This window comes from Hylobates moloch, unplaced genomic scaffold, assembly GCF_009828535.3.
Source record: "Hylobates moloch isolate HMO894 unplaced genomic scaffold, HMol_V3 SCAFFOLD_1, whole genome shotgun sequence".
In the NCBI taxonomy this organism is placed as follows: Eukaryota; Metazoa; Chordata; class Mammalia; order Primates; family Hylobatidae; genus Hylobates; species Hylobates moloch.
In genome coordinates, this window is record NW_026652276.1 from 164,022,340 (window position 1) to 164,034,196 (window position 11,857).

Genomic DNA, 11,857 nt, shown 5'->3' on the forward strand with positions numbered 1-11,857 from the left:
TTTAGAAAAATCCCTCTGGCAGCTGGAAGAAAAGGAGATGAGTAATATGTAGGCAGATTGAAGGCAGAAAGACCAGTCCACATTCCAAGAGACGAGTTGGTGGCCAAAACATGGTGGGGGCCCCTAGCCGAGTGTATAACTAAGGCTTGTTCTGAAGAGCTGGAGAAAGAACCTACATTCAAACTGCCTGGTTATATCATTAAAGTCTCTCGCCACCCCTTGTTTGTCAGAACATTGCTTGAGCCAATTTTTTAAACCATAAGCCTGAGGAACAAGAATATCACGTACATTGAGGAAATTTTAATTTAACTTTCCTGAGAGCTGGAAACCAACTTCTTGCAAAGTTCAGCACATTCCTCAAAGCTGCTCTCACTTCCCTGCCTGGCTGAGTCAGGGAGGAAAAGGGCTTCGTTGCTAAGACAACTCCATCCAAGGCCTTCCACATTGCCTGCCCTCTGCTTAAACCCTCTGGGATTGCTTGGAAAATTACAGACCTAAATTATAAATGCCTCTTCTTCACTTATCTTTTCCAGAAACACCACTTAGATACCGCTTTCTAGCAACCATTTTATTTCTGTTACCAGTTTCACCACCCCAGACTCTCTCTTTCTAAGGAAACCTGGACTTTCCAGTCAAATTGGATTTTATTTTCTGAAATTTTCAGACTTCATTTGCTATTATTCTATTTGTTTGAAAACCATTCTAAGAAGTAGATAGGGAAAGAGAAAGGATGCTTCTAGGTGCTATGAGGCATACAAGTACCAAATCTACACTCATTTCCTTGTTAAAACATATGACACCATATATTGAGTAATAGCAATATTATATACTAGCATCTGGATTTCAACAAAGTGTTTGGCAAAGTTTCAGGATAAGGAACAAGGTGAGGAAATGAGGACTGGATAAGGTTGTATGGTTAGCATGATTCAAATCTGACAGTATCCACAAGGTGTTGATTAATGAATTGCTGTCATATTGTGGGAAGGTTTCTAATTTTAACCCTTTCCTGTTCCTCAAATTTATAGTCACTTAGCAACATATGCGGGTTGGTTGTGCAAATGACCCAATTCATTTAGTGCAACGCTAGGCACTTAGCAATTGTTCAATAAATGTTTGTTGAGTTTAATGGAGAGGGAACTGTTGATACTTTATGTGACCAAATCACAATTGTAAATGAGTTCATTAGGCTGAAAGTCAAAATACAAATATGATGATACTGAAAATGGATAAGTGAATTTTGTTCTTTTGGACTCAAATAATCAATGGTACAACTATAGCAGTTGCGAAGCCCAATTTAACATATAAATTAAAACATGTCTTTAAAAAGTTAGCACTACAGGCTAGATATGAATTAATAGGCTGTTCCCTTCTCCTACAAAATTAATATAAGTTACAGAATGTCATGTGCTGATCAAGGGCAATCATAGCCTGTTGTTCTCTACACTGTTTAGATAACATCTGAAAACTGTGTTTCATGATAGGCACTGCATTTTAAGAGGATTATTAATAAAGAGACCATAATGCCAAAGGGATTCCTATAAGAAATGGGTAGAGATATTTGGATAATATGCCTAGGTTATTTTTTAGAAACTTTTTTTTTTTTTTTTGAGACAGGGTATTGCTCTGTCACCCAGGCTGGAGTGCAGTGGCACGATCTTGGCTCACTGCAACCTCTGCCTCCCAGATTCAAGTGAGTCTTCTGACTCAGCCTCCCAGGTAGCTGGGACTACAGGCATGCACCACCACACCCAGATAATTTTTCTATTTTTAGTAGAGACGGGATTTCACCATGTCAGACAGGCTGGCCTCAAACTCCTAACCTCAGATGATCCACCCACCTCAGCTTCCCAAAGTGATGGGATTACAAGTGTGAGTCTCCACATCAGGCCTATTTTTTAGAAACTTGAGCAGGAGTAGGGGTGGTAATGGGAGTCTTCATGATAGCTACCTCCACATATCCAAAAGCTATCATCTACAAGCAAGATTTATTCTTAGTAGCTCTAGCTTAGCTCGACTAAGCTAAGTTTAAATTAGCTTAACTAGGAGCTTGAAAAAAAAAATGACAAGCAAATTTTTGGCTCTAGATAAGAAATATTTCTTTATCAAACAAAATGATTGACAAATGAAACAGTGACTACCCCAAAGTAATAGTAAAATGCAGATAATTTTTAAAGCAAATTGTTGCATGAAATAGTTTCATGGGTTTTTTAATGTTTGTAAATTTATTAGGTAACCCCCACTCAACCAGAATAGGTTCAAAGCAACTCCTTAAAGTACTCCATATTTTGAGGTTCCATCCACCTCTAAGACTATCTGATTGTGATCACAGTTGTGTTGCCAGAAAGCCAAGAACAAAACAGAGTTAAATCACTGTCCACCACTATCATCATGCAGACTAAGAGACACAGGGTTTAAGAAATATTAATTCAAGGCCAGGCACTGTGGCTTATGCCTTTAATCTCTGCACTTTGGGAGGCCGAGGCGGGCGGATCACGAGGTCAGGAGTTCGAGACCAGCCTGACCAACACGGTGAAACCCCGTCTCCACTAAAAATACAAAAATTAGCTGGGTGTATAAAAGCGCCTGTAATCCCAGGTACTCAGGAGGCTGAGGTAGGAGAATAGCTTGAACCCAGGAGGCGGAGGCTGCAATGAGCTGAGATTGCACCACTGCACTCCAGCCTGGGCAACAGAGTGAGATTCCAGCTCAAGAAAAATAAATAAATAAATAAATATTCAGTTGAATTCCACAAGTGTTTTTGGATTTCTTCTTTTGTACTAGGCACTTGTAGTTACTGAATTTATAACTGAATAAGACATAGTACTTGGCCACAGGAAGTTTATAGTCTTACGTTGGAAAACGTCCTGAATAGATAACTTCAAGATGCTTTCTATAACAGTGCCTGCCATAGTTGGCACTTGTGTTAGTCTCTAATTGCTGCTGCAACAAATTACCAAAATTTAGCACCTTACAACAGCACAATTTTTTTTTTTTTAAATCTTGTTCTGTTGCCCAGGCTTGAGTGCAGTGGCATGATCATGGCTCACTGCAGCCTCGACCTCACAGGCACAGGCAAAGCTCCCACCTCAACCTCTTGGGTAGCTGTAACTATGGGTATGTGCTACCATGCCCAGCTAATTTTTGTATTTTTTGTAGAGATGGGATTTCACGCTGTTACCTGGGCCAGTCTTGAACGTCTGGACTCATGCGATCCACCAGCCTTGGCCTACCAAAGTGCTGGGATTATAGGCATGAGCCACTGCACCCAGCCAACAACACAAATTTATTATCTTATGATTTTTGGAGGACAGAAATCTGAAATGGCCACAGAGGTGGTATCTGTGAGTGAAGTGAGCCAGCTGGGACCTAGGGCAGGAGAAGGGCCCATGCTGTGTGTATGTGAGGAAGCTGCAACTGAGCTCCAGCCAGTTTTAGCCATGTAATATTTAGCCCAGTGTTGTTACATATTTCAATTTTTCAAGAGGAGCTGCAAATCTGGCTATTTATATATAAATAATCAAAAACTTTAACACTGGCAACTCCTATCAAACACCTCTGTGGACCAATTTGGCCCATATTCTACTAGTTTGCAAACTCTAGTTAAAGACAAAGAAAAGACTTGGCTAATTAATCAATAGTTCTAAACCTGGAGTCTGGAATAGAATTCAGGAGTCTATGAATATGAATGGGAAAAAAAGTGTCTTATTTTAATTTATAGAACATAATTTGTATATGTCTTCCTACAACTGTATATTTAAACATAGAAAATAAATACTATATCTTTATTTTACTAACCTCTAATAGAAATTTAGCATCTCCTTATTTATGAACATCAGTCATAGACCACAGTACTATTGGGAATACCTGTAAATATAACCAATAGAAATCATAAGTATTTTCATATTACACTACAGTGTTGCAGTGTCTCAAAATGTCTTCTATGCTCATCATCACTTTGAAATGGGCAATTTGTAGATCTACTCTAGATCTTGTGTAATATACTAATGAAGAATCACATACAACACCATCATCATGGATTTGCTTTTATTTTAATATTTCGATAACTGTATTTCATCATATTTGGTTACCTTTGTAATGATATTTTATTTAACAAACTTAGAAGGATTATTCTGAGATTTCAATAGATGTCATAAGACTACAAAGGGATTCATAGCGCACATGCCTCTGTCTGTCTCTCTCTCTCTGTCTGTCTCACACAAACACACAGACACACACGCACATACAGACACACACAAACACATATATGCACCAACTCTTGAACCAACTGAGGAGAATGAAGAAGAAAGCAAGACAAAAGACTCCTCAAAAATCTTTGATTAAATGTTTGTGTGTGGCTACCTGGCCCTTGTCAATCTGTAACTGTCACTGAGGCATTCTTATTAATTCTTTGAGCCTCTCAGGTGCTGCAGTTAAATCTAATTTCAGTGACTAGGAATAACTGAGCCTTGGTCAGAAACAGAAGCCTGCTGTTGTTAAACTATATTATTAAAGTGGGCTACCCTAGGAAATGCATTTTATTCAGTAAGTAAGTCACACAGTAACTTAGACTGTATAGCTAGAGATGCTGTTCTTTTGTTTGAGAGCTTGCTGGGCTGTATAGTTAGAGATGCTGTTCTTTTGAGATCTTGCTGGGCTGAGGCGCTTCTGACGGCTTGCTCACCATCCCGTTTAACCAAAGACTCTCTCTCTCTGCTGATGGATGATCACTGGTTTCTTTGCAGGTCTGGGAAATGTGTTTGGCTTGCTCCCTGATATGACATGCCTGCTCAGCTTGCTGGCTTTTGCAAAGTTTAGCTCAGTTGTGGGTTTTTCTTGCTTCCAGGAGACTTGGGTTGGCTTTTCACATTCCTAGGTCTCCTGTGTCTGAAAACCTTCAGTTTGGCTTTACAAATGATCCTATAATGTAACACTAGCTCCTGAATGGTAACGTAAGTTTGGTAATAATAATAAAATAGAAATAGGGAGCAATCAGAGATTATTAGCATGGGCATATGAATTAAGCCATATTGCAACAAATCTGTTTCAAGGGTAATAATCTTAGTTTGGACAGAATTGAATTCAAGACCTCAGCCTTGCTGGCATTTCCCACATCCACTTCCTCTAACTATGAAACTTTCCAGATATGTACTTGAATGATATGTGTTCCCAACTAGACTTCATGTGGTCTTCTAAAAGAAAGTCTCCTCTCAACCTCTTTTTTCAAATGCCCTGATATTTTTTGAGTCCTAGGTAGCTGAATATCCTCTAAAGTTATATATATAAGAAGGTCCCCATACCTCTATGGTCTCCAAGAACAGAGATTATTGTTTCTTTTGTTCATCAGGTATCTCTAGCCTGGCACATGAAAGATGTTCAAAAAATATTAGTTGGTTTAACAAACAAATGAATAAATGCAATATGAATAATTATAATTACAATTATAATACTTTCCTCAAAGATTATTGAAAGAATTATTTGAAAACATTCATGAACTTTTAAATCTTATGAAAGTGAATAAATTGGATTCACTAGTGCCATAAACCATGGTTAATTCCACACCTTCTCTTTATGTTATGTCCAATAAGAAGTGCAGAAAGCACATTTACACAACTCTAATCGTCTTTTGTTTATATAAAAACCTGTTTCTAAGCAAAATTATACAAGTGACATATTTCATGTTTGCTGCCATTCAAACTTCCTTTTGTCAGTGCTACTCTATTTTGAGGGGGTATCAATTTCCAGGGGCCCAAGGCCCTCAGAGAATCTTGTACATTTTACATAATTCGTTTTGAAGATTCTCTCATCCTTACTGCAGACACTGAGCATTTGCTACCATTGCCTCTTCATCATCACAACTTATCTTTCCTATCTTATATTCTTTTTTATTTTTTATTTTTATTTTTTGAGACAGAGTCTCACTCTGTCACCCAGGCTGGAACGCAGTGGTGCGATCTCGGCTCACTGCAACCTCCACCTCCCAGGTTCAAGAGATTCTTCTGCCTCAGCCTCCCGAGTAGCTGGGGCTACAGGTGCATGCCACCACACCCAGCTAATTTTTGTATTTTTAGTAGAAATGGGCTTTCACCATATTGGCCAGGCTGGTCTCAAGTTCCTGACCTCATGATCCACCCACCTCGGTCTCCCAAAGTGCTGGGATTACAGGCATGAGCCACCATGCCCAGGCTCCTATCTTATATTCTTTCTCAGCATTAAAAAGCCAACCTTAAAACTTTGTGTATGTGGTCATGTTATCCGCGGGTTACTACTTAATGTGATATTTCCCGCGTGGTGTGTGTGTCTTTCATTAGGAGCAGCTACTTCAGCCCTCCTGGCAAAATGGCAGGAGAATATTGGCTCTTCCCAGAACACTTCATATGGTGCCACATTGGCAGCTACCTATTTTATCTGTGCATAAATCCTGCCCCAGTAACACACACTAAGGTGTTTCTCATCTGTGCTCTAAGTGGATGAGAAACTAGGTTCAGATGGTGAACTAGGAGACTCGGGCAAATTGCCCCCTCTCTCTCTGCCTTAGGTTCTTTACCTATAAATTGAAAAGTGGGAAAGGTAGTGCCCCAGATTTTCTCATCTTTTCTGCACCTAAAACAGTAATGATTCTGAGATTCACTGGAATATGCTTCATATAAAATAAACCAGGTTAAAAGGGAAATCCTTAAGAGATACTGCTGTTTTTCTCACACTTGCCATTAGACTCTTTATGATAATAGAATAATTTAGGAGGCAAAAGTATAATATATATTTTTTGCAGTACATAAGCTTTATGAAGACAACAAAGTGATTTTTGAAGAATGACCAGCCAGGCGCTGTGGCTAATGCCTGTAATCCCAACACTTTGAGAGGCTGAGGCAGGCAGATCACTTGAGACCAGCAATTTGAGACAAGCCTGAGCAATATGGCAGAACCCCATCTCTACAAAAAATTCTACAAAAAAATTAGCTGGGTGTAGCGGCAAGTGCCTGTGATCCCAACTACTCCGGAGGCTGAGGTGAGAGGATCACTTCAGTAGGTAAGGTTGAGGCTGCAGTGAGCTGAGATCATGCCACCACACACCAGGCTGGGTGACAGGGTGAGACTCTATTAAAAAAAAAAAAAATGAACAAATTCATTCTCCAAAGAGAACTGAAGAATACAAATTTTACTGAACTATACAGAATATATTCCACAGTGCATTCTGATTACTGCTTTTATTTCCTCTGCTTTCAGGATCTTGTGACACCTAGAATGATTCTTCAAGCCACTTACTCTTTGTGATAACACATTTCTATGGTAGATCCTAGTATATCTAGCCTGAGCTGAGTCTTCAGCCTTATCAGGACTATCATCTTCAATGCGAGAAACAAAGATCTAGATTTCCATTTTTTTGTGGAGGGATTACTTCCTAGTTGAGATTCTTTCAACATACAAAAGCGGGAACACCATGAAATTTTCTCTTAAGAAACATAAAATATGCCTGTTGCAAGATGCGATTGTAATACTGTTATTCAATCAGTTTGTGTCCTGCATAGTGAAGGCACATGTACACAGATATGTTCATCAGGGTAAGGCTAAACTGCTGCATCAAAGAGGATCTCCCACAACCAAAGCTTACAGGCTTAAAGAAACAAATAAATTGACTTTTTGGTCATGTCCCAACCTGAGATACATGTTGCCAGATGGTACCTCTGCTGCATGCTGGCCATTTAGGAACCCAAGGTAAAGGTGGCTCACCTGTCCTCAATATCTGTTCCCTAGTAACAACCTAAATTCCACGTATGAGCTTAAAAATAGACCACGAGCTGGTAATTTTATCACTTTGTAGTTTAAAATGTGATCCATAAATCCTCTTACCTCTTCGCCATATACATTTGCCTCTCTTTTTAAAAAAATCATGGCATGGTGACTACTTTTATGCCATCATATGTAGTGGGTAAACTGTTGATAAAATGTAATACAATTCTCATTTTTTTTAGGTTCTATTGAGGGAATTAATGAATCTGAAGATTTCCTTGTACGGTATGTATGATTCTCCTGTTCGATAAAAGATGTCAAGGATTCATAATAAAGATCTAGGTTTTCTAACATCTTATTTGCCATTGTGTTGATACACCAATATCAGGCTGTTGTTTCTGCAGCAGTGACCAAACTTCAAAATATAAAGGAATGTGTTCTTTTGTGTTCTGTTTTTGTTGACACTGGATTTTTGTTCTGAACAAAAATAAAAACTTTTCTTTTTTTTGGTTAAGTAGAGACTTTGACCAAAAAGAAAACATAAAAAGACAACAATGTGTTGGTGTAAGCCCGGAGACAGTGGTGACTGTTTTTATTTTTATAGTGCATTATGAAAGACAGTTTTCTAAAAAGTTTGAAGGCAGCTAAGAATGAAATACTTTTAAAGATCTATGGCTCTTTTAAAGATATGACTTGGATGATCAGCATTCGTCTTTGAGCGATGAAAAGTAAGTCAGTTTATACAGTAGCATATTTACCGGCCTAGAAAAGAAAAAGGTATGCTATTCACATTCGTAGAATCCAAGTTTCTTTTCGCCATGGAGAACCAAGATGTTTTATTGGTTCAAACTGTCACACAGTTTTTTCGCAGGGCTAGGTCTCTTGGGCAAGGAGTCCCACAGCAACTGAGCAAACACTCTGGAGTTATATGTAGCTCAAGACCACCACAAGGGTTGCTAGAGGAGGGCAGGCCAACCACTCTGTGGGATCTGAGGGAGTGGCTTCTGAGAATTAGATGGTCTCAGGGGCATCAGAAGCCTGACGGTGCATGCCTGCCTTCAGCCTGGTGATAGATCCCTGCTAGGGTGCTGAGGCTCCCAGATCAGCAAGGTCTCACAGCCCCCCAGCCCCAGTCAGGTTAAGCCTGGGATCCCCTGCCATGCCCGGTCAGACAGCCAAGACACTGACACTCGACACTTGGCCCTACCTCCCAGAAAACTGCTTCTCAGGCCTCCCATGGCTGTCCCACAGTAGTTTTGGCCCAAATCATTTCTTGCTACATTTCCTTTCTTCATTGCTGTGTAGAGAAGTGTCGCGGGGCATGAAAAATAGAACTGTGAGCCAAATAACACACTCTATTTGAAAGGAATGATCTGGTATCCTTCAATAAAAAATAATTGTGCTTGTAATATCAAATGTGTGGCTACAGACTTGCAAAAAACCCAAAAGACCACGGGATAGAGTGGTATAGTGGTAGAGAACAGAGAGACAAGAGATCAGAAGCACCTGGGAAGAGAAGATTCCTAATTAGAAGATATGGCTTCAGTGTTCTTGAAAGCATTCAGCTATAGTCAAGGCCTGTCCATGACACAAAAGGGTGAGGTGAGGTTAGTGATACATATAATTTCTGCTTACATTAAGCCTATAAAATTAATTAGCATAATTGGCTAATAATTAGTTTGTACTATTAAGGATGGTTAGAAACCAGTCTCATATCTTGTAGTATATCATTATTAACAGAAATATTTATAAACTAAGATTACCATGTATATGAATGTATTATTAGTTCTAAATATTCTTGGAAGGTAATTTAATTGGAAAGCAGTCATTCTCTTCACTAGCATGCGCACTCATGTGCACACACAGAGCACTCAAGGAAGGACTGAAAAGAGAAAGACGAGTCAGGAAAAACAACTAAGGAAAAAGTAAAGCAGAATTGGAAATCAAAACAAAATTACATCTGAAATGATGCGATTAATAAAGTAGCCAAAGAAAGGCACTCAAATATCAAAGTAATACATGAACAGAGGCATTTTCCAAAACTCCAAGTAGAATAAGGGAATCATTTCACTGTACAACTACAACAATATACACGCAACTAGTCTTCCTTTCTAGTCATAACAAAAATTACTTGAAACATATACAGAATGAAGGAAAGAATTCCGGTTTTGATACTGAGAATTCAAGGAGAGAAAAGTTATTTTCTCCAAAGGCTGAAAATCTTATACATATATATATAGTGTGAATATATATATATAATCAGTAGTTGCTGTATATATATACATACATATATATATATATATATTCTGTGAGCATATAGGTAAAATTCCTTTTATCTCTTTCATCTCGGGAGCCTGAAATAATTTAATCTTCTTGCAAAGTTTCTTAAAAAGAGACTGTAAATGTTTACATTATTAAGCATGTATTTAATGGAGAAAAACGAACAAGAACAAAAATTTCAGCTGAGGTATTTTTGCCGAGAAAAGATCTCCAGAGTGAATTTTGTGATGGCTTGGAAAAAATAGAATAAGGTAGGTTCTGTGTAGAATAATGCTGTTTGGAAAATTATAACTGGATTTTAAATCCATTTTATGATAGTAACAAGTCACTTCAAGTTTTTCCTTACATGGTGTTAATTAAGCTACATAAAATCAGGTTCATATAATAAACTTTTCTTCTTTCACAGTAGAAGAATCAAGCAGTTATCACTTTAACCAAGTGATCAAATATACGATCCCCAGTAATGGAACACATTGTCATAATATGACTCTTGGTGTGTTGGTATTGGAAGTACATAACATAATCTATATTGTATTTTCCCAAAAATGTTTAACCTAAATATTAGCACAAGAAAACCAATCAAATCCAGATTGTGGAACATTCTCTGAAACAGATTGCTCTAACCCTTCAAAAATGTTAATGCCGTGAAAGATAAACAGGAGAGGGAACTATTCTAGATTAAAGGAAACTAAAGAGACATGACAACCATATGCAATGTGATATGTGTTGGATGTTTGTTCCCTCCAAATCTCATATTAAACTATAATCTCCTATGTTAGAGGTGGGGCCTAGTGGGAGGTGTTGGATCACAGGGGCGAATCCCTCATTAATGCCTTAGTGCCATTCTCATGATAATGAATAAGTTCTCTGAGTTTGTGTGAGACCTGGTTGTTTAAAAGAATATTTCTCTCTCTCTCTCTGTCTCTCTCCTGCTCCTGCCATGCGATGTGCTGGCTCTCTCTTCACCTTCTGCCAGCATTGTAAGCTTCCTGAGCCCCTCACCAGAAGCAGTTGCTGACACTAGGCTTTGTATATAGCCTGTAGAACCATGAACCAATTCTAGTATATGGGTTTTCATTGTACTATTCTTTCAGCTTCTCAGCATGTTTAAGATTGTTTAAGGACACTGGGTTATTAAATAGTAAATGAGGACTATTTCTCTCGTTTTGTGGGGGAAGGGGAAGTTTCCTGTGAGGACCAAAAAACCTGCTAGACAAATTCCATTAAGAGCTGTAACACTCCATGTTTCAGGTAATAAGTGAAGAAGGGACAATACGCTATCTCCATTTTGCAATTTCTACTATACTCTCATGGATCTAAGTGTTGAGCATCGTTGGTTATAAAATAAAAGATAATCAGATACTATATGCCTTTTAAAAAAATACACCATTACTATGAAGTAGTCTTGCCAAAAAATCAAACCTAAAATGGACCAAAGACCTAGGTCAGTCATTTGCAAACATCAGTGGGATTAGGAGAACCCAAAAGGCTTGTTAAATCAGATTGCTGGACTGCAAGTCCAGAGTTTCTGATTAAATAGGTTTAGGGTAAAGTCCAATCATTTTCATTTCTAACAAGCGGGAGTGCTGAGGCTACACCCCATGACCATCTTTTGAAAGCAAATTTTCTAGATTAACCTGCTAATTTACAGAAACTCCAAAAGACAGAGAAACATGTTAAATAATACCATGGGGATGTTATCAACAAAACCAGACTGTGGGCAAGTCTAAAAGAAAAAAAACACTCTGTGTGTCTTAAATAAATAAATTGCAATTTAAATAAAGATGAAAGGGGAATATATAGGTTAAAAGGGATTTAGGCCAGGCCCCATGGCTCATGTCTGTAATCC

The 11,857-nt window shown here is 38.4% G+C and overlaps 1 non-coding gene across 1 annotated transcript; it reads right to left on the reverse strand.

Annotated features, from left to right (window-relative positions):
* Positions 1–11,184: 11,184 nt before the first annotated feature.
* LOC116809883 (U7 small nuclear RNA) lies at positions 11,185–11,249 on the reverse strand. The gene has a single exon (XR_004370048.1). It is a non-coding gene; the product is annotated as a U7 small nuclear RNA (small nuclear RNA).
* Between the last annotated feature and the right edge of the window lie 608 nt (positions 11,250–11,857).